This window comes from Athene noctua, chromosome 1 (assembly GCF_965140245.1).
Source record: "Athene noctua chromosome 1, bAthNoc1.hap1.1, whole genome shotgun sequence".
Lineage (NCBI taxonomy): Eukaryota > Metazoa > Chordata > Aves > Strigiformes > Strigidae > Athene > Athene noctua.
Genome location: NC_134037.1, coordinates 155,793,343 through 155,816,377, shown reverse-complemented (window position 1 = coordinate 155,816,377; position 23,035 = coordinate 155,793,343). Strand labels below are relative to the sequence as shown.

At 37.7% G+C, this 23,035-nt stretch overlaps 1 long non-coding RNA gene across 3 annotated transcripts in view; it reads right to left on the bottom strand.

The window, feature by feature from the left end:
* The window catches only part of LOC141958983 (uncharacterized), an 80,816-nt gene that overhangs the window by 32,761 nt on the left and 25,020 nt on the right, over nucleotides 1–23,035 (bottom strand). For 2 of the 3 annotated variants that reach the window (XR_012633379.1, XR_012633377.1), the window contains exon 3: nucleotides 11,757–11,829. This is a non-coding gene — a long non-coding RNA (uncharacterized LOC141958983). Of the gene's footprint in view, nucleotides 1–11,756; nucleotides 11,830–13,309; nucleotides 14,480–23,035 lie in introns of those variants that run through there. The other variant, XR_012633380.1, reaches the window with a different exon arrangement.

Below are 23,035 nucleotides of genomic sequence, written 5' to 3'. Positions count from 1 at the left end.
TACTCAGTCACTAAGGAATACTCTAGTTTTTACACCCTTTCTAGAGTCTATACCTCTTACGAAAACCCACTAATATGTTAGTGAAACTATTTTCCTGCAAAAAAAGATGACTGATCATCCCTATATCGCAAGTACCATCACAACCTTTAGATTGTTTGTATTATGTGCTACTGCAGAGTTCTCTACTACTAAATACAAACGTCTTGGTGCCATTGTTTAGACAAAAGCTAAAGCTATTTAATTTCAGACCAGCTCAATAACATGCAGTCTTGAATACAAGGCAGTATGGCTGCGAAGCTGAAACCCAGCCTCTTCCTGCAGTGAGCAGCTTTGCACAACCAGCTAGTGTAAGAGCTGTTTTGCTGCCTCTTTATAGCAAGCCAAATACTGGAAGAATGGCACACACAACCGTTCTCTATTTGTGCATCCATCCAGGGCTATCAACATATCTGGCCCTCAAGATTATAGTGGCAGTCATGGAGACTAATGTAGCGCCTAATGTGTCATTTGTCTTGCAAATGGATATTATTTAAACAAAGCAGAAAACAGCCTACAGTCAGTTTTCATGGATTTGGGCAGGGAGAACCAAGTCAGCCTGTGAGCATTAAAACTAACAATGCCTGATAGGTTTTTATCTCAAAGTGTCTCTGCTGTGACTCTCTGATGCCTGTTGAAGGGTGAGCTCATGCTTGCGCCTTTTCCTCTGTAGGGTTACTGATTGTAGACAAGTAGCATCTCTTGTCTCTATTCAGCCACTCATAGGAACTTAGTAACTTAATTTCTTCTCCTCTGTCAGATTTGATCAAAATTGGACAGGAGATTCTAAAGATATTTAAAAGGAGAGTAGCAATAGGCACACATATGCCTGCATACATAGAGTAATCACATAAATGTCATTTCCTTATTAAACCAGAATAAAACCAGTCATCATTGTAAAAGACTGTGCATGTAAGATGTATCTCATATGCTTCTGCTTCAAATCTAGGACTTGCAGAAAGATTTTCCAATATGTTTAGGTACCTTTCTAACTCTGCTTGATTTCAACTTTTAGGATCCTATGCTCTCCAAGAATTTATGATCACACATATTTCAATACCTATAGCACTTATAGCTTTAGTAGAAATTTTTGCCTCTGGCATATATTTTATGAGACTTAAAACAAAGCATGAGAAAATGTGTTTAAGATATCCTTATAATTATGTCCAAACTATCGTAATTGTATCACATATTATTTTAATTATTTTAATTAAAACTTTAACTACCATTACCAAATAACTACTTACCCTGGACAAGGTGCAACTATTTTTGCTAATTATATTAAACATGAAAAGCGTTCAGTGTTTCTGTCTGAAACAATTTTTCATAGGCAGTATATGAAGTAATTTCATCATATTCTTTCAAATGTGTTAGAAGGGTTAAATGGTGTCTGGGATAGGCATCTGCAGCTGGACCTACCTTTGGAGATGGGATGTTAATTCTAAGAGGTGGCAATGCTCATGATTTCCCTCTGAATTTTTTCTTTTTCAGTATGTTTGTTTAAGGTCTCAAACACTAGACCTGAAAAGCTCAAAGCAGAATTTTAATTTTTGTTTGAAATTATGCAAGTTTCCATTCCTCATACCTACCAAAAAAGCTTAAAGCTAGTACGAACCTAAAAGTGTTGTGGTTTAACTCCAACTGGCAACTAAGCACAACACAGCTGCTCACTCACTCCTCCCTCCACCTCAGTGGGATGGGCAGGAGAATTGGAAAGAAAAAAAGTAAAACTTCGGGTTAAGAACAGTTTAATAATTGAAATAAAATAAAATAAAATAAAATATAATATAATAATAGTAGTAATAGTAATGAAAAGGAAGATAACAAAAAGAGATAGAAATAAACCTCAAAAAAGACAAGTGATGCACAATGCAATGGCTCACGACCCACTGATGCCCAGCCAGTCCCTGAGCAGCGATTAGCCTCTCCCAGCCAACACTCCCCAGTTTATATATTGAGCATGATGTCCTATGGTATGGAATATCCCTTTGGCAAGTTCAGGTCAGCTGCCCTGGCCATGCTCCCTCCCAGCTTCTTGTGCACCTGCTCGCTGGCAGAGCATGGGAAACTGAAAAATCCTTGACTTAGGATAAGCGCTACTTAGCAACAACTAAAGCATCGGTGTGTTATCAGCATTACTCTCACACTAAATCCAAAACACAGCACTGCACCAGCTACTAGGAATAAAATTAACTCTGTCCCAGCTGAAACCAGGACAAAGAGGAATTTGCCTCTGCTTTTGACCATTTACTTAAGAAAAACAAGAAGAAAAAAAAACGAAAAGAAAAAAAAAAAAACACCAAAAACAGAACCCTTGATTTTTCTGTTGCTTTTACTCTTTGAGGAACTGTTACTCATCACTTTCTTAATATTTTTTGGCAATACTTCATTCATCAGGAGCAGATGCTGCTGTCATAGTATCTCCATAAATCCTGGAGTAGATGTCACTCCTTGTGAGCAATTATGTTGTCCTGCACTTATGAGGAGATGCATCTTCCGTTGCTCACAATGTCAAACCACCTATGGTGGGTCAACCTCTTCTGGAGGTCAGTAATACAAATGCTCAGTAAATATTCGCTAGTCCTCCAGCATTGCCTCCCACACTGTAGCTCTAGGGATAAAACAGGATTTCTGTGTTTTCACATGAGCTCCACAAATCACAACACAGCGCAGGAGTAATCTGATGCAGGGTGTATGAAGTGCTTTCTTCTAAATCAAATGCGGTTGCTATATGTTTCATAAATAATGACTGCTCTGAAGCCAGTAAGGCTGTGCCGGTTCTACTGTGGTTTAAAGAAAATTAGTGGAAGCCCAACATTCCCAAAGCCAGTATGCTCAAGGATAGCACCTGGAGTCCTGAACTGGAATCAGATCCCTACAGAGCTAGGCACTGTTCACGCACACAATAAAATACAGTCCTCCTGACACTCACTGCTTGAAGTCTAAATGCAAATGCCTTGTTCAATTGTATCTTTCCGTAAGAAAAACAGTAAAATTAATGATGGAATAACAATTACATATACAGAAATGGATTTAAGTGAAGATTAATTTTCTGACCCAATAAAATCTTCCCTACCTAGAGGTTCTTAAAATATTATCACATTCTACGGAAGGCTTGCATATGGTGACACTAAATTGTGGGAAAGACATTGCTCTTATTATAAAATACAAAAAGCTGGCTCTTCATAACACTTTTACAAAGAAGTTATAATGTGCAGTTTATGAGAAGTAATGTAAATTATACCTGCAACCCATTAAGCTCCCTTTTGTTAAGAAGTTCTGAAGTGCTGATATAGTCCTAGTATCAGCAAATCTGCCATTTTATTGCAGTTATTCATTGCCCACAGCAATTCAACAGAAAATTAATTAGCATCACCCCACCATAAATCTCAACAGTATTAACTAAAATGCCAGTTCTGTAATCACTTTTCATTAAAGCCAAAAATACTAATTAAAATTGATTTTTGCCTGTGCTTTGGTAAACTGCTGCCAGTATAAGGATCTCAGCAGTAATGCTGAATGAAGGGAGACCTTTACTTAAGTGGATTTCATATATTGTTTTATCCCCTTTATAAAGATAACAATGTGTGAAAGGATAAGGGCTTTGAGACCAGGAGCTGACAGGTTCCATGAAGAAGGGGGAAAATGTGAAATCATTAGGGAACGTAACCTTATTAAAACTGCAATATCCTATATTTTCAATCGGGATTATGTCTGTCTTTCAGGCAAGTGCCTATTAATACACCTCAATCAATAAGCTATGGAGGATACTTTAGATTAATAGTTCTAGTCATTTTAGTGATCCTGAATAGAGATATGCCAAATACTTTTGCCTCAGTATAGTCACCTTCTAGGGGCTTTTCTGTACACCTGAAAAGTAACATACTGCAGTCTGATTCAGTTTCTTTGGTTATTGTTTGTCCCTCCACACTTCAGGAGGTGTAGAAAAACAAAGTCCATTTCAATGATTAGCTTCTGCATTGTTCAGCACTGTTCTCAGTGAGGTACCATCTCAGTAACACAGAAAGAGGCAAGAGTCTCATGGAAAAAAAAAAAATCAATTAGTCCTGTAGTTCAAACACAGATCATGCCGCTTAGATTCAGTCACGGGCAATCTCAATGCTGAAGTTTACTTACTTTTGCAGAGCTGAATTCCTAGATGATAATTTTTCTACAGTGTACCGTATGTGCCTGTGTGTGAGTGACAGCCTGTTATTAATGGTAAATTAAAACCAAATTCTACTGTTGAGCATCACTTCAATGTCCAGGTATTAAGCAGCACTGGAACCTTTTCATGCACAGATTTATGCCTCTTACATAGTAGAGTAAGAGACACCAGTACACTGGTTACTCTATCCTGTGAGTAAACATGCATTTCAGCAATAGGTTTTACTGATCCTGCCCAGTATCAGAAAGCTGCTGAGAAATGGGAATTATGTATTTCCACCCGTTATCAGCTGTAGAAAGTGCTAAAATGCAGTTGGGTTACAAGAACTAGAAAGTGAAGGATATATGCATAGCCACAATTTTGTCATATGAAAGAGGAACACATATTTAGTTTTCTGGTAAACGTGTATCTGCAGTGAACAGAACTACTTTTCCATGTTCCTGCCTGCCTGGACTTGATCACTTTCTTCATTTTTCTTTCCAGTTCACCACTCTCCTAATTCTGTCCTTCGCTAATTATGTGTTTCAAAGATATTTGGCCTTCCTTTGCAATCCTTAATACTCATTTTGCTCACTGCCAGATCATGGTTCAAACCCTAATCTCAGGCAGGTTCAGCTCAGCTAGTTCAGCCTATGCTCCTTTCCCAACTATGTCTCAGCATATTCTTGCTTTTCCCACTTGGTTCTCTTAGTTCCTCATGCAGTGCTCCCCCTGAATCCTCTTGCTGTAGCCAAGCTCCCAGCAGAACTGATCCTATTCCCCTTTCTCACTCATCACTACCCAAAAACCTCACTTTCTGGCCAGTTTCTTATCCTTGGTCATGTCTCCTTCTTCCTCAGGCTAAATCATTCTTGATGGGAGCTTATTTTGCTGGGATTGTTTTGTCTGTTCCCCCTCAGGTACCTCCCTCTGCAAGCAGGCAGTCCTGATCCTTCACAAGTGTTCACATCAGGCAGTCCTGTTGTAACATTTGCCATCTCCCCTGGGATGCCATGCAGAAGAAACTGTACTTCAGGCTATAGTTGTTCACAAATCCAGAACAGAAGTAAAATTTTGCTCTCTTTAAGTGTTTTGTTAGGAGCTGGTTTCCATGGACACGCTACAAATGCTTTTATTTTTCTTGGCTCAGAAAAGCTGAAGGGATGTTGCCTGAAAATAATTTGTTTTCATGAGACGTACAAAAATGTAAAAGGTATTGTCAGATGTCAAAACAAGGATGTGTAAAAATTAGTATTATAATGAAAGATTAAATATAGTGAATAACAGCTCTATATGGTTCTTCTTTGCATAACTTGCCTTTACCGGTGCGTGTAATATTCTGGAACTGTTGTTTCTGTTGTAGTTTTAGTAACTCAGACATACTAAATGTATAATCATAGCCTAGAATCAAACATAAGAAGTGTCAATGCCAAAGATTTAGTTATAAAATATATAACGATTTTAATTTTTTTCTGAAATGGATTATGATAAATTAAATGCTTAGAAAAATAGTAAGAAAAAAATCTGCAGTGCATTAGACAAGCAGGAGAGATTGCTTCAATTCCAGTCCAGTGCATTTTCTAAATTTCCAATACATGTAATGGAAAAAAAAAAAAAAAAAAAAAAAAGACATATTTTCTTATAACTGTGCCATAAATTGGGGATATAATCTCATCATGCATCTGCTCCATTTGCCATCAATTAGTTTGATGAAAACAGGCTAAAGCTGTGCAGTGATCAGCAACAGAGATTAAATACACTTCAGTCCTGATCACACATCTTGCCTTACCCATCCTACTGGCTGTGGGGCACCCTTACTTCTTGTTATAGCTCTGATAAAATTACAATGTTTCTCATTTCAATTCTCAAAAAAATTCTTACACTGTAATTTTTCCTATTAAATATTTCCTTTCAATACATTGGAGAGAACTACAAAAATGTACTAGGACTGATCAAGAATCCTTCTGAATGGCAATTGCTTTCTCAAGTGCATTATGTGATACTACGAATAATAAAGCAATTAATTATTCTATCATTTCAGTTCTGTTTCTGATGCAGAGTTATAAAGCTAGGCAGTGAATTCAGTCACTCCTTACAAAAGTTTCCGGAACTTGAAACTTCTAAATACTTTGTATATTATAAGGAATTATAACGAAGCATAATTATCTAGAAATTATCTTTTTCTTAGAAATTACTGCAGAAAGCAAGATTTTTCAAAGAAGATTTTTTAAAATTCTTTACAAAAATGTAGAAGTTAACAATTGTCATTACTTAAGAACATGGTCTTTGTATCAAAGCGCAGTTTTCCATATATGATATTCTTATGTTCAGAATATGTTACTGAATTAACTAATATTTTTTCACACCACCCTAAGTTCATCTTTGCATTGTCATTAAAACATCTCCAGAAAATTAATAGGGCAACTTCTCAGATTGCACTGATGCAGTACAGTTAAGATTTTATTTTTTTTTTAAAGAAAGAAAAATAAACTTCAATATTGTAAGAAACATCAATTCCTGTTTTAAACCAAATGGAAATTTTTCCTGAATTGAAATTTTGTAGTGATTTTAAGAAATATTTGAAGACTGTTTCCCATAGTTCAAGTTGTAATTGGCAGGGTATAGCAAAGAGCTCGTACTAAACTGGACTTCAACAACGAAGGTACACCCAAGGCAAATATCCTTGGATAGCAAACCTTGGCAATGAGGTCTAATAAAAGAATTTATATTTGCAACTAATTTCAGGCAATTTTCCTTTTTCCAACTATGATTCAGAAGTTACAAAATTTGGCATTTTGATTTCATGAATCATGTGCCTCTCCTAAATGAGATCTATTTAAACAGTTGCTTACATCACAAAAAAAAAAAAAAATCTTTACATTTTTTAATATAAATGGCAAAGCTCTGAGGTTACAGTTACACAAATGAATATTAAACCCACCCCAATTTAAATATATAAATATTCACCCTCTAAATACCATACTGCCCCTATTCAAGCATTTTTAATTGGCCCTGTACTTTAACACATCCTTAATACAGTAATGATCATTTTTATTCTATATAGGTTCATGGATTGCAATTGTTGCTCAGAGCTGGGAAATGCCCTCCTGAATGAGTTCAACCATTTCACAAAACCTCTTAGTATGAAAACAATATCAATCCACTGCCAAGACCTTAAGTATCTGCTATTAACTCCTCGTCGGATTTGAAGGCACCCATTATTTTGCACAAAAAAATGCTTTCCTAAAAAGAAACGAGCCAAATTCACCTCAGATGTCAGTTCATAGGCTTCATCAAGGGTTCATTTAGCCAGTGTGCCAAATAAATTAATAGCTTTTCTAGTTCAGCCAACATTTTGTACTTCATTTCAAATACTCTGCAGTTATTTTAACTCTTGGATGAAAAAAATCTGTTCCTCATCTTGCTAGCACCTATTTTAAAAGGAAGGAATAGGACAATGTGATAGAAGTGAATGTCTATCTAGAAGCTTGGTTAAATATCTGCTGGGAAATTAAAAATTGGTGAACTATCAAAAACACAACACTCTTCCTTATGTCTGCATGCATTTTCATTAGGGAATTCAATGATGGAATTGTTTCTTGTCACATCTTTGTCAGTGTCTCTTATTCTCAAAGGAAGGAAGCTGCATAAAACAGAAGTCAAGGAACTGCCCATTGCTGAAGATAATGAGGGTGCTTATGGTCCTGAAGTTGTTCAGTCCACAGGCCTGAGCTGGCCCTCCAGAAGACTTTTGCAGCCTGCAACAGTGGATTCTTACTCTTTTTATAGGACATGCTCTTGTGACAGGAACCTGTCAAATCACAGACTGATCCTTGAATTTTGGCAGGTTTTGCATGTTGCATTTGCAGGAAGCAACAGAAGGTGTTGAAAAGAAACACTAAAACATCCCAGACTGGTCATAGTTTCATGCAGTATAGAAGACTTCTTGTGTATATAACTTTTGTAGCTCTAGACCAGGAAGAAAAAAAAAAAAAAAAAAAAAAAAGTCTAGATAAACTCTTTCAGAATGGGACTGAAATTCTGAAACCATTAAAGACTAGAGAAAGCACTTCTCATAGATAGAGACCTTAGCACCAACTGTGAAAATAGAGTAGATTTCATCAAAAGGAAATTTCAGCATTGTTTAAAACCCTTCTGAGTCCTTCTCTTGACCAAGCCATCATCACCTCAATCATTCATAGACTGAAGTTCATCCATTGACAGATCTTAGTCAAACACTGAAAAAAAAAAAAAGCTCTTTCTGAGACTCAGCTAGTAAAAGCTTAGTGTGGACTTAAGTTTCCTTTCACTGCTTCTTAAATGTTACATTTTCAATAGCTTTTCATCCATTTTGTGGTGTAGTGAGAGGCCCTGCCACTTCTTTCAGGTGAAATGGCATTATCTAATGGCCATCAGGAAGAAATGTTTCAAGAAATCAAGAATGATGAGAGGAAATGTCTGCCCTTTGTCCACTGACAGCTGAGGTCATCTATCACTGCCAGTAAAGCATTTTTTGTTTTTGTGTCCTGGCCCAAATCCAGAATGTGCCAGGTCTAGGAGATTAGTTTTGATAGATGATGTTATAGTTGGCCTTCGGTTAACTTCCCTTCTTGCTCATCCTTGGCAATCAAAAATCAGAAACCAGTCACAAAAACATAAGATTAGCTTTTAAAAAAACATTATTTTTTTGAAAGGTTCACTGTGGAATGTCTTTATTTATCTACTGTTACTTAAATTTTTGAGGTTCACTTCAGTCAAGCTGTCTTCAATGATCACTAAGGTTAGAAGGTTACATTAGAAAAAGAAAAAAAGAAAATAGAAAACTCTTTCTAGTCACATGACTTCAGAATCTCTGCTGTAAGAATAAAATTAATTGTAATTAGACTTGGGAAAAATCCTTCAACAATGGTTTCATGGTATGTATCTTATATTGTTCCAGTCTCTGAAATCCCACTTTCAGTATATCTTGAGAAGCCTTGATATATTTACTTGAGAAAAGATTATTGTAGCATTGCTGGTTCACTTGTAGGGGGGGAAAAAAAAAAAAAAAGTAGCAAAAATGAATTTATTGATATCAGATATCCAAATCAAATAAACTGGAGAAAACCACAAAATAATGGGTGTCTTGTTCCTCTCATGGAAGTACATCCTCTTATAAATGTACTTTGACATTAATCAACTTTGTCATTTCTACATTTTATGTAATTTTTATGACCCAACTCTTAAGATTAGACTGGAAATAAAATACAAAAACTTGAAAGGGTACCCATAGATGGTGAATGTTTGAATAAACAGATAAGTCTTCTGAACTCCAGTGAAATACAAGTATGCTATGAAAGCAACCTTCACATTACTTCTTTATTTACATAAACAGTGGCTGTGTCTTTCTGGGTGCTTTTTTCCTTAACATTTCCCACTCTTGCTGTCTAAAAGACTTCTGGGTAGACCAACAAAGATGAGAAAATTAACATACATCAATAACCAGTGAGCAATAATATACATCAATAGACACCATTTCACCTCACTTAATGTACAATTAGACAACAGTTAAAATAGTAATGATTTCCAAGAGTTGACCAACCTTAGCATTTTTGTCATTTTTAGAAAGATTGAGGTGTTTAAGAGAAAATCCACTGCAGACAGGGTGCAGTTGCAGTGTCTGTATACCTGACCAAGGCCATGTGTGCATCACCCAGGGAGTGAAGGAGGATGGGAAGCCACAGGCTGCACTTCTCCCAGAGCACTTGGGTAACAGGATTTTCTGCCAACAGCTACTGTGGTTAGTAAAATACAGATCAGTGTTGGGGCGAGGTCAAATGGAAACAGCTAGGGCTGTGAACCTGCATCCTGTAGCAGTCAGTTGGTCAGACCAGGGTTGTTTCATGATGTCACTGTTATTTCAAATAAGAGCACATAAAACCTCTTCAGACAACTGTCAGTTGACAAGAACCAGCATGTGTAAATAGATAGGATAGGTTGGATAGATAGATAGGTTGTAAATAGATCATAATGGTAAGTAATCTTTACAGGGAAATGCAAGGTGGGTTTGTCAAGGACATTTCTCCCCATGATCTTTGGTTTAAAAACATACACAAGAATGAGAGGATTTTACACTTAAAAAGCAAGCATTCAGCACATTTTTGTGTTTTGAATTATTTTATGGTTTGAATTGTAAGTAGCTATGTTATTAAGGTATGCCAGGGGTGCAACAAACTGATGCGGAGGGGGATGAAGGTGAGTACCACTCAGCAGGGAACCGGCTGGATGCTTCTCTCTTCTCCGCTCCAGCCACAGCAGTCAGGGATGAAATGCAGTAAGATCACTGAAGACCACACAGAAGAAAAGGCCTGAGGATGGGGGTGCAGGCACTTAAATCTCCTTCTCCAGGTGTTAGCAAATGATCTAAGTGTGGCTTGGTCTGTCAACATGCAGGTGAATCTACACGCTGATTTGCTTAGGTTTGCCTCACACTCATGCCCTGTTGTCTTTCCACAAACATTGGAGTAGTTGGTTCTTTCCAATTTAGCAACTCCAGATACACTTGAGCTTCAAATATATGATTAAACTATTAAGGTCATAAGATACTGCAGCTTCAAAGAAGCTTGCTCTGGTGTGGACTATAGGATGATGCATCTTAGATTATGTTTGCTGCCAACACAAGGGGGGCTGTAAACTGGTGTCAGCTGCTCAGGAGAAGATTCACTCACTAGAAGAATAGGTCACTTCGTCCCAACCAGTGTAGAAGTGAAGGAACCTGTCCATGTAAGAACTGATGACGTGAAATCCAGAGACTGGAGTGAAAAGAATGACTACACCACACAGTGAAGAAGGAATGTGTCAGCAGCCATTCAAGCTGGTATGATAGCACTGTTACAGATGCTAATAATAAACCATTTCTTAAATTTTGTAAAACAATTCCAAATTAAATTAAAATACTCAGAGAAAATATGGTAAGTCAAAGAGCTAGAGGGGTTTCCCCTCAAAAGACAAAAAAAAAAATTTCCAAAGGATGATTAACAGATCTTGACAAAAACACCTTTTCCAAAATGCAAGTATTGTTTCAAAAAATGTCAACTGGCTCTTTCACCCAAGTATCACAAGTCAGCAACTAATGTCTTTCACAGAAATTCAATCACAATCCTCTCTGTACTGATGAATAAACAGAGGGTTTGATTCTTTTCAGTGACAAAACCTTCACGTTCTGTATCATGCTGCTGGAGTACATCTTTGACAGCAGAATGCTGTACAAATCTAACCTCTCCCAAATCACGCTTGATACCACAGGAGAACACAGCAGGTCTTTCCAACTTTACAGGTTTAGTAAATCTTGGTTTGTTGCATAAATAATATTTGTTCAATATTATCTGAGCTTCCATGTAGTCTGGGCTCAGGAATTCTCTATTCTCTGGAAAGGTAGAGGGATTATTTTTATTTATTTATTTAAAAGAAAGGTACTAAAACTTGCAGCATGCTAAAATAATTGTAAAGGTGTGGGACAGAAAACAGATATCTGAAGGTCCATGAAGACTACATACAGTACTGGTTGTTCATTTTCACTATTTCTCTCTCTTACCTTGTCTCTGTTACGCCTCTCTTTACAGCCATTGTGGTCAATCAGCAAATCATCCTCAAGAGATTCTCAGTACCTGACCAGAAAAGAGTAGGTCAGGCATGTGGTTTCAGCCTTAATTCCATGTTTCCTGACTGTGATGAACCATCATACCCCTAACATAATTTTCAGCACATTTTGAGCACAGGAATATACCTTTACATTCTGCTTAGCAGTTGAACATTGAATAGCAGAATAAAAGTGCTTTAAAGGATTGTGAGTGGTGAATGAATGGGGCTGGAATACACAGACAGATATTTTTCTTCTCATTTCAATGATCAGGAAGATTTCATAACATTAACCCCACTCTGAATTATGAACATTGCATAGATTACTCATTTTGATTCTTGAGTCTGTGTTTATTTCTGGCTCATCATGGTTTGATCCTGGAAACCCTGAGACTGGCGATGCTTACGAGCTTCCTGCAGAGCCCAGTGTCCTTACAAAAGACAAACTTTGGTGAACTTCACATTTTCATACGCAAAGAAGTAGTCTCTGTGATTTAATGTCATTACTGTGCTTTTGTTAAATCAGTTTGGCAGGGATTCATCTCACTAACTTTAGACATCTAAAGGTGCACTTAAAATGAGAGCACACTAGTTGTCTAGGTTCCCTTGAGAGCCTGTGGAAAGTCCAGGACCTCTCAGCAGCACTTCATCACATCTGTATCACATACTTACCTTGGCAAAGGATGAATCACCTGCTGGAGGTGCATGTACCTCCTGACAATGATTCATTTTAGCCCTGAATAGGCTGAAAAACTATCTTCAACCAGATGTTTAACTTTTGAACAAGCTAAAGTAAGTTTGATGAATCCCATCTGAAAGCCCCAACTAGTCTTTGCTGTTTATTTTGCTGTATTTGAAGTTACAAGAGAAAAATAGTTTATCTGGTGAGACCTAGCTTGGCCATTGTCCCTTGTGACTTCATCTGATGTGCATGCTATATATTTGCCCACTTATATGAATGGCACTAGTACAAGGAAGATGAATCTGTGGCCCAGAGGAACTATATATCATACTTTATACTGAAAGTGATCTGATACACGGCCTCTTATTTCCTCTGATGGTAGTCCCATTCAGCTGAATGTTGTATGCCATATGATCCTATAAATGGAGCTGAAATATATTACGATAGCCAAATTAGCTTAAAACTGGTTTGTTTTCTTTTGCCATATTTCACAGTTTTGATCTCAGTTTCACTGTCTTATAACATCAGACCATAGAATTTTCTTATACATAAATATAAAAAATTTGGTAGATATATTAGATGTGTATAGTAATAGCAGGCATCAGCAAAAAGGTACATATAATTCCATTATACCCAAGAGACAAGGAACAAATTCTACAGACAATAAAACTTGATTAATCTATGTAGCAGTAATTCCCCCTTTTTTTTTTGGTCTTAAATTAATATGGATGGACATCAAGTAAAACACAGAGCAAGCAAGCACTTGAGGGACATACAAAAACAAGGGCCTCTTATCGAAAGGATATGTTGATAAAGGAACATGAGAGTTGAACATGAGACTCAAGACTTCACATTTAATTTATTAAACATGCAAACACAAATACAAACATTTTCACTTATAAAAGAAATGCAAAAAACCATAACCACTGTAGAGGGTTCATGGCAAAATTCTTACTGAACCAAGTAGAAAATTCCCATTATTTGAACGGTACAACAGTATGTTTCCAGTGTGTTTCTAGTGTGCCTGAAATCCATATTATACTACTTTTGGTTTTAGTGGCCTTATGTTCAATTGCATTCAGCGACTAAATCCTTTCAAAAGTCAGAAACTTTCAGAGACCCAGCCTAGTTGGTCTTGTTTGAAAACTGCAGCTCTCAGTCTCTTAGAACAAGAAAACTAACAGAAATAAACCACTTTCATTATGTTCTGGTTCAGCTAGGACAGGGTTAAGTTTCCCCAGCAGTGTGGAGGGAGCTCCAGCCGGGTTATTCAATACTATGCTGACGTCAGGTCCGGGCGCCCAAGCGCGAGAACAGTTTCCTGTGGGCTTTTGTCGCAGGAAGCACACGCAGGAAGCACACGCAGTGGGCTGGATGTGTCCCTTGCGGTATTTCTCTGTATATCTTTTGTCTTGTTTACTGTTATTAATGTTTATCGTTGTTGTTATTGCTATTGTTGTTGTTCAGTTTATTATTTGTTACACTGTTGTATTAAATTTTTCCTTATTTCAACCCCAGGGTTTGTGCCTCACTTCCAGCCTTACTCAACCCAGGAGTGGGGAGGGACAACGGCAACATGGTCTCTGGTCCCGGCAGGGCCTAAACTATCACAATTATAACTGAGAAACACTGTTATGAAATAAAATTGAATCCTAGTGAGTTAGGCATTGTGATAGCTGCTTGGAGAGATTATTTTCATGAAATGATGAAGAACAAGACTATCTTGTCTATAATCTCTACAGTTGTCTGACTAAATCTATTTTTACTTTTCCAATAAAATTAAAAAATTAGCAGAGGTACAAGAGCAGAGTCAGAGTCACCGATTATAGCAAATAGGATTTATCCTTTTCAGCATTACTGTCAGAGTATAAACACACAGTGTTGTTCATGATCAAGCATTTCTTCCATCTACTCATTGCTTGCAGAGGTGTTGAACACCAGGCAGTGCCTCCCAGGTCCAGCTTCTGCAAGTTCCAAACACTTCCGTATGTCATGAGCTGTGTTAAAGTACATGTAAATGAAAGATCATGCTCAGAAAATTAAGGCTGCCCTAGCCCATCCTCCTTTTTGGAGTTTTTGGCATACCCTTTCCCCAGGGTAAAGCTGAGAAGTGGCTGAGTGCTCAGGCTGTAATAGCCTCCAGTCCCTCAGTCAGGCAGCCTCGCACACCTCCCCAGGGAGTCACAGGTCTCTCTCAGTGACAGATTTGTCTTGCAGACAACTGGTTCTTTTCCAGATAGGCTATCTTATTATTAAGGATGCTTGCACCCGAATTACCAAGTTTGTCTATTTAATGCCCCTTTGGGATTTCAGTTGATGTGAGATGGTAAGACAACAGAGAAAGTAAAAGGCTGTGTATCGAAAATGCAGTTGGCAGTTTGGTCGAGTTATATACAGAGTTCATACTTTCACATGGAGTTCATAAGTTCTGTAGGCGGATTGCCTCAAATCATTGCAGAGGCAAACTTGCTAAAAATATTGAATGGTTCTTAGATAGCAAGATACTATGTTTTCTTACAGGTAAAAGCTTCTCTTACTATGAATGTTGGAAGAGGAAGGGTTTATCATTTTGACTTTATCTTGTGGGCAGTAATTTTTCTTGGCGTCAAAACGTTTGGTACATATTTGGCCCTAGTGTCAACAGCAAATGAATTCACTCTCAGTGTAGAGCCGGTGAAAGGCCACTTAAGACTTCAGAATAGAAGCTCTTAAAAGCTTTGAAGATAAAATCAAAAGATGAGGATAAAAAAAAAAAAAAAAGGAATTAAGAATGGCATGTATTTAAAAGTCTTAGCTCCTCTCGTCTGTATAACCACAATGAGTTAATAGGCTAATTACTTTCAAAAGAGTGAAAATTAAATTGTGACAACAATTTGGTTGCATGCACACCTAAGTGGACCATTTCTTCCACACTTTATGAACACCCCTTTTTAGGCTTCTTCTCCCTTAGTCTCTGCAATGAGAATTATTGCAGACATTTCTGTTTGCTCTCAAAAGTATTGAGAAAAATTGGTTCTTGCAATCTGCACACTTTTTATTGTCACTCCTGTTCTAATAAAACTGAAGTGAGATGGCTGAGCCAGAGCAGTTTCATGTAATCATCAGCCTGAAAATCATCCAGATTGTTCTCTCCAATCTTTTTTTACCCATAATTATTTTGTTTCAAACATATCTCTTTCATAAGGATTTCTCAAATTGCTCCCTCACCCCATCTTTGAAGAGAAGTAGCAGCATCAGAGTTTTCAGGTTTCTAATAAATTTGTCAGAGATCAGACTGAATATAAAAGCGACGGTTCCTGTCATGCACATATGAATTTGCCCAATAGCCAAATGTCAAGAAAAGTAAGTTAGGATGGGGGTTCAGGGACTGCTCTGGATCAGACAGTGTGACGTTCTAGAGACTCAAGACTAGAAGAGCCATTTGCATTAACAAATCCCCTCTCAATCACAATGCAACAGACATTCAAGCCACGAGAACACCTACTGCATGCATACCTCAAATCATATTTTGCAGCCTCCTTGATGATGTAAACTAAAACACAATAGAACAGCAAAATTTATGAACAATTGAATACACAGGAGGAGATCTGAAGACACCTGAGACATCACTTAACATTTCTGTGATAGCACAGCATTTCTTATAGTCATCTGGTCTCCTTCATGGAGCAAATGCGACACACCAGAGAGACTTATTTTGAGCTAATCAGGCCCTGAGGCTATGTCTGTGCTAGCAAATAAAGGCACAGGCTAAGGTTGAAGCTCTGGCCTGCGATTATCCAGACTCCTTGCTGTTTGTGTGCTCCCAAGCCCAGTTTTTGCTGGCATCAGCTAATACACTCCCAGACAGTGGAGTGTATGTTTGAGGAAATACGCACTCCAAGGGCTATTTCCAATACAAAGTATAGTGACGGTTTGCCTGATTTGGGTCCCTCCATCCACTACAATCTCCCCCAACATTATCCCATTTGGCTTTGCACCTTTTACTTGCCCTGATGTTTTATCCCAGAGCAGGCAATAAATTTTATTAGCATCATGTGACAACACAGCCCTGGCATTATTTCAGATACTTCCAACTGAATAACACTATTATTCTTTTGTCTTAGGACCACAGAGGACAATGTGGAGCTAAAGTGTGGATGAAGCCAGGCCATGCCACTTGCCTAAGGGGCAATGGTTTCTGGCCTGCTTTGTTTAACAATATGTAGAGGTTAATGCAGTTTACTGTGTATTTCAGTCTATTACAAGTAGTGCTGGCTTCTTGCTCAGCTGGTTTGTGAGCATACGTTCAGAACCAAGATTTTGCCCTGTGGTGTTTGAGAGTTCCAGGCCCTGACCTCGTAGCTGAAGAAAGCATGAAGGAGCCGCATAGCAAAAATTTAGTTGTTGCAAAGCATATTGCTACACCTACTTTTGATCAGCTACTTTGCAAGTTCAGAGCACATACCTGTGAACAAGACTTAAATATTAGGGATGCACGATCAGTATATTGCATAAGTATTAATATCAGTGGTTTCTAGAGTAGCGTTCTGGATGTAGTCGAGAGGTCTGCTTTAGCATAACTCTTACCTCCTCAACCCCATTCATTAAGAAGTTATACAGTGACTTCAACATAACACCTCTGAGTTCAATCCCCTTAGTTTCATCTTAAATTTATGTAAATACCAAGTTGGCATTCCCACCTTTAATATTTATACTGTTATTTGCTCCCTCACTGTTAACCTAATTGAAGAGTGTGAGATCCAAATAAAGAATGGAGTGCTCACTTAAATATTTACACAAGCAATGTAAGAATCTGCTTATAGAAAAGCATCTAGCAGCCATCAACATTTTTAATGTCATGTGTGTGAAAGTGAAGATTGTGGCTCTCTGCCACCTCTGAAACAGAGTCCTAGCAAGGCTGTGCCTGCAGCTCAACAGAGGAGAGTGTTCCAGCTCACCACACCATTTGTATTGCATGGAAATATCTTTAAGATATCTTTTTAAGGATCTTTTCTTTCACTGGTCAGGTAAAGCTATAAAGACAACTAAATGGCTTTATTCAGCATGTGCTTCAGCTGAAAACCAAAAGACATCACATTACCTGTCACTGCACTTCCATGAAACTATTAATGGAAAACCTGGAAACCAAGAACATTGCTGCTCATTTTGTGCCATATAAATGGCACACTCTTAATAGGTTCCTAAGCATTATCTCAGATCTTAATTTTTATTGTAGGGAATTGGTAAGCTACGACTATAATTTCAAATCCAGGCTCAATAAAATATTGTATTGTAATAGTCACCATAACAAAAATGGCAGGAAGGAAGTAAAGAATAAAAGTAATATCAGTGAGTTTCTTAAACTAAATCACATCTTATGCTTTCCAGATGGGAGCAGGACAGTAATTCCTACCTCGTTATAATTCTTATTTATTCAATATAATTGAAAAGAATATGAAAATAATGTGCATATCTCCAGGCACATGTGCTGATACGAAACCGTTAGATAATTCTTACTTGTCAGCAAGAAAACACCTCCTTTTCTGACAGACACTCTGATTTAAATATTTTTAGGTTAAAGAGCTATTTATATACATCATTGTTGAACTAAGACTTAAAATGGGCTGAGAAACTGCCCTTTTTAGTGTAATAGTAAATAAAAGATCATCATTATTCTTGTAGAATATTTGGAGCATTGTGGACGGTACTTCTCAAGAGTCTTACAATTTATAACTTGCAAACCTCTCTCATAGAAACCCAATGCAGTCAATTTGCCTGCAATTTAAAATTCATAGTATATACAATTAGTAAAGATTGACACAGGTTTGGATTAATTATCTTAATTCTGCCTTTTCTAATCTTTAGTTTAAAAAAATAAAAATAAAAACAAAACACAAAGATCTCAATAGGAGGTCAAAACTTAAAGAAATTTCTGACCCTCCCAAAGGAAGACTTAAATCAAATTATTAAAAATTTCAGAGTACATTCCGAAGGAAGAAAATGAGCAAAAGCAGTGCAGGAAGTTACGAGATCAGTTCTATGCAAAAGAGATTTGTAGTCTTTGTGGAAGTTCAGAGACACCTGTCTTCTAAGCAGGCATCAAACCAAATCCCAAGTTTATAGTTTGATTTTTGTGTGCCATGCTGGTGATACACAGTAGTTTTTAGCTTTTCTAACTGGTCAGCTGAGATTTTCCCCAATATGCCAGTCATGACCTACACTTCAAACAAATTCTCACTGAGCCCTTTGGAGGTAATGAGGCCATCAAAACCTGTGGCATTTATGTGATCTCCAAGGTGCACTGGAGTCTGAGCCAAGCCACCAGACATCAGGTGGATAGGGGCCTAGGGAAGTGGAATGATGTTGAAAATTGAATCCAGTCTGTGTCAGTGCTGTACACAGGAGGATACTGTATAAAAGAGGATGACAGCTACCAAGGCATATTTAAAAGAAAGGACCTTCTTGCTTTATTTTGAGGGGATAGAAAAAGAGACCTGCCTAAACCAAGGGTTCAGGACTGTGGATTGCAACAGGGGGCATGCCTGCCTGTTTATCCTGAGTTAGACAGCTAGCTTGAGGAAAAGAAAAAGGCTCGCTTATCTGGGCATCCCCATCCAAGGCAGCTTATTCTACCCAGGCCTTTTAAAGATCAGTCAAATATTGTCCAAGAGCCATGGATTTTTTTGAGAATGTCAGAACAAGTCAGATGATATAACTGTGAGCATCACAACCCCAAAGTCTTTTTGTGATACTTATTCTCTTTGATTATATTAACAGTGAGTAAAATTGATAACCAAATACTGTAAAAAAAAAAAAAAAAGCATAATAGAAGGGAGTATGGGGAAATTAATAAATGAAACAGACGGCTGTAATGTATATCAAAGTGAGTGACTTAAAGTAAATAATAAAGGCTATAAAATCAGCAGCGCAATTTTTCCATTAAAGTTATAATTAAAATAAAGGAATGGTTCATGATACTTAATCTTAAATGTAATTAACATTAGTTGGCAAGGGTTGGATGAATGATTACTATTTATCAATGTGCCTCTACTATAAAAATGAAAGTGACAGGAAAATTAATTTCTGTGGGGCTGGTACTCTGTCTCTGAGAATTAGTGTAGCTCCACTGGTATGAATGGACTCCACATTATGCTAGGACATGTCTCGTTGGGGAGCAGCCTTGCTGAAAGGGACTTGGGGGTCCTGGTGGACAGGAAGCTGAACGTAAGTCAGCAGTGTGCTACTGCAGCAACGAAGGCAAATCAGATCCTGGGCCGCATCTGCAAGGGTATTACTAGCAGAGATAGAGACGTGATCATCCCACTCAGTGCTTATCAGGTCACACCTAGAGCATGGTGTCTAGTTCTGGTCCCTACAATTCAAAAGCATAATTCAAAAGCACAATTCAAGGACAGACTGGAGAGGGTCCAAAGGAGGGCCATGAAGTTGATCAAAGGGCTGCCCCATGAGGAAAGACTGAAGGTGTTAAGTCTTTTCACCCCAGAGAAGAGAAGTTTCGGAGGGTCCTCATCACAGAATTCCAATACTTAAAGGATGGCTACAAAGAAAATGGTTGCTCTCCTTCACAAGGAGCCACATGGAGAAAACAAAGGGCAACAGGTACAAATTGCACTAGGAGAGGTTTCATCTGGATATAAGAAAGAAATATTTTTACGGTGAGAACAGTCATTCCGTGGAACAATCTTCCCAGGGACGTGGAAGAGTCCCCATCACTGGAGGTTTTCAAGATATGAGAGGACAGGGAGCTAGATAATCTCATCTAGGCTCCCTTTTCATGAAAGGTTGTACCAGAGGGTCTTTCAAGGTCCCTTCCAACCTGGGTTGTTCTACGATCCTTATTTGAAGGTCTAAACCAAAAAACTCAAAATGTTTCCTGATAAATCATATCTCTGAATTACACTGTGAAAATCATATTGCAATGCAATGATAAAAATAATCCTGCTGCAATAAAAATATAGTACTCAACAATATTTGCCAAAAACAATAGTAAATTTGAAGTGAAAACATGAATTGCATATAGGTATACTGGTCCTGAACAAAAAATAACATGCAGCAGGTTACTCATCATGTCTCACAGTGGCAATTTTTGGGGGGATGTATGTTTATGAAGAATCATTTAAATAGCTGACAACTGAATCTCTTGAAATATCTGTGCACTGTTCTGAAGGACAACGGTTTTCTGTAATCTAGTAGGAGCAATATGAACATAATTAAAGGTATCACATAGTGTTCACTTGATGAATATTAAATATTAAAAATATTTTCATTTTTAAAATATCCTACTCTTCTATTTACAATTCTGAGTAGGCTTAGGTCTCTTTATTTACCTTTATCTCATAGAAAAAGATTATCCTCTCCCTATTTTCTACTAACTAAAAGTAGAAGGAATCCAAAGAAAGCTGTGCTTTGGGGTAAAAGTGACCCTTTTTTGACCAAATCTTCCTTCCTTTCTTAAAGAATTTTGCTGATGCCAAGTCTGATGTGATGGTGTTTGTAGCACAAAGCTATTTTTAAAGCTAGAGGGAATCTGGAGAAGCAATTTCATGCTATTGCTAAGAAAAGATTTGTCTTTTCTCATTCATATGACAAATGCCTAGCAGATGTGAGAGGATTTTTCCCTTAGATTATAAATGATGATGCTACCTCATAACCCATAAAATAATAAGCTGGCTGAATGAAACCAAAAATACATCTGTATAGTACATCTCCCTCTTTCTAGTGCCTACATGTCAGGCAGGTGACTCACAGTTAATTAGCACCTCAGCACAGTACCCAGCCCCTGGCAGGTGGATGGGTAGAGAGGTGCTTCATGCTTCATTTGCAGTTCCTTTTGTCTGGCTGCCGAGTTGCACCTCAGAAGCTGACAAGTACAGGCCTAGCAGAATATTTTTTGGCCTTTCCTTCCCCTGTATCCTTTACACTGTTAATTGACAGACAGTGATTTTCAAGGACCCACCTACTATTCATTTTAGGAGTGCTATCCATTTTATAAAACACAAACAGGTTTATATAAAACACAAACAGGTTTATATAGCTCTATATGCAGTTCTTTAAACTTGCATTAACTCAGACATGAATTGGCTTTTAAGATACTACTTTTTTGATCATAAGGGAATAAGAATTAAGCAACAAGTACAGAAAATCAGGCTTTGGTATTAAAAAACAAAACAAAACAAAGAAAGGGTGAAAAAACCTGAAGACTGTATGGCAGTTCAATAACATTTATTTTCTATGCCTGTCTCTCTCAAATACTATGTCACATAACAAGACCCCTAATCACAGTTCATTGTAATGTTAGCTTTGCCCCAGCACCATCTATGAAATGTCTCTTCCTTATGTATGTTTCCTCCCATTTTCATTCTTTTTCATGTTGTCTACTCAACAAACCACCAAAAATACTAATTTTAGAAGACCAGTTTAAGGATGAAATATTAATATGCATAAACATGAATAAATGTGGTTTGGAAAGCTCAGAATCAGGGGGCCTGTCCACTTAATAATCAAATAATACACACAATGCCCATGTAGAAACTTAGTAAAACATAAGTTCTTTGTACAAGAACAAAACTTTACCTGTTCCTGCTTTAATTAGGAGCATAGACAATCACAGGTGTCTGCTACAACGTGTTATCATTCTCTAACCAAGACTTTTGTAGATTCTTCAGTCATGATAAACTGCCCTACGTGGGTTTGCAGTCAATAATGCAGCAGACAGGAGAAAGGCTATGTTCAGGCTGTAGTGCAACAATACAGTATCTCCCACTTACAAATTCTTTATTTTGTATTAAAAACACCTCAATGACATGATGTGAAACTCTGATCCATTATAAACTCACTCTCATGATTCAAATTTATTCAAAATACTCATGTAAATTTAGTGTACCGTGAGGCTTCATGTGAGTCAGGGTATTGCCTGCCCGTTACTCAATAAATTTAGACCAAACCAGGTATCATTTGTCCTCCCATATCTATTGTACACAACCTGTTACCTCCTCCTGTCTGCTGCACCCCTTACATGCTTTAGAATTTCTCCTGTTGCAGCTTGTGGCCATCGCCTCTTCTCCTTTCAGTGCACACTTCTGAGATGACACTGGCTCTACCTTCCCTATAACCCACTCTTCACACACTGTAGGAAGATGTCTGACAAAAGTAAGAAGCACAAAAACTGGAAGAGAACAGGGACATGGGATGAGGAAGCAGCTTTTCTCCCTTTCAGCCAAGTCTCACCTGACTGATTCCGTTAGATGATTTCCAGTCACCTACCTAGAAATACTGTGTCATGATGAAAGAAAGAGAACAACACTGTAATGATTGGAGTTCTTATCATAAGTGGGAATTGAACTGTAAATCAACAAAGTTAAAATCAGGATCTTTAAACCTGGAATCAAGAATCCATCTACATAATGCAATGGAGAACAGATACAAGGTCTCTGAGATGACATCTCCCTGCAATGGTACTTTCATAGGGCGTGCCCCCCAGAAAGCCAGCCAGATGTATCAGGCTGGCTTGCAAGCTATTTAATTGCATCTGTTAGGGCAAGTAATAAGTCTAA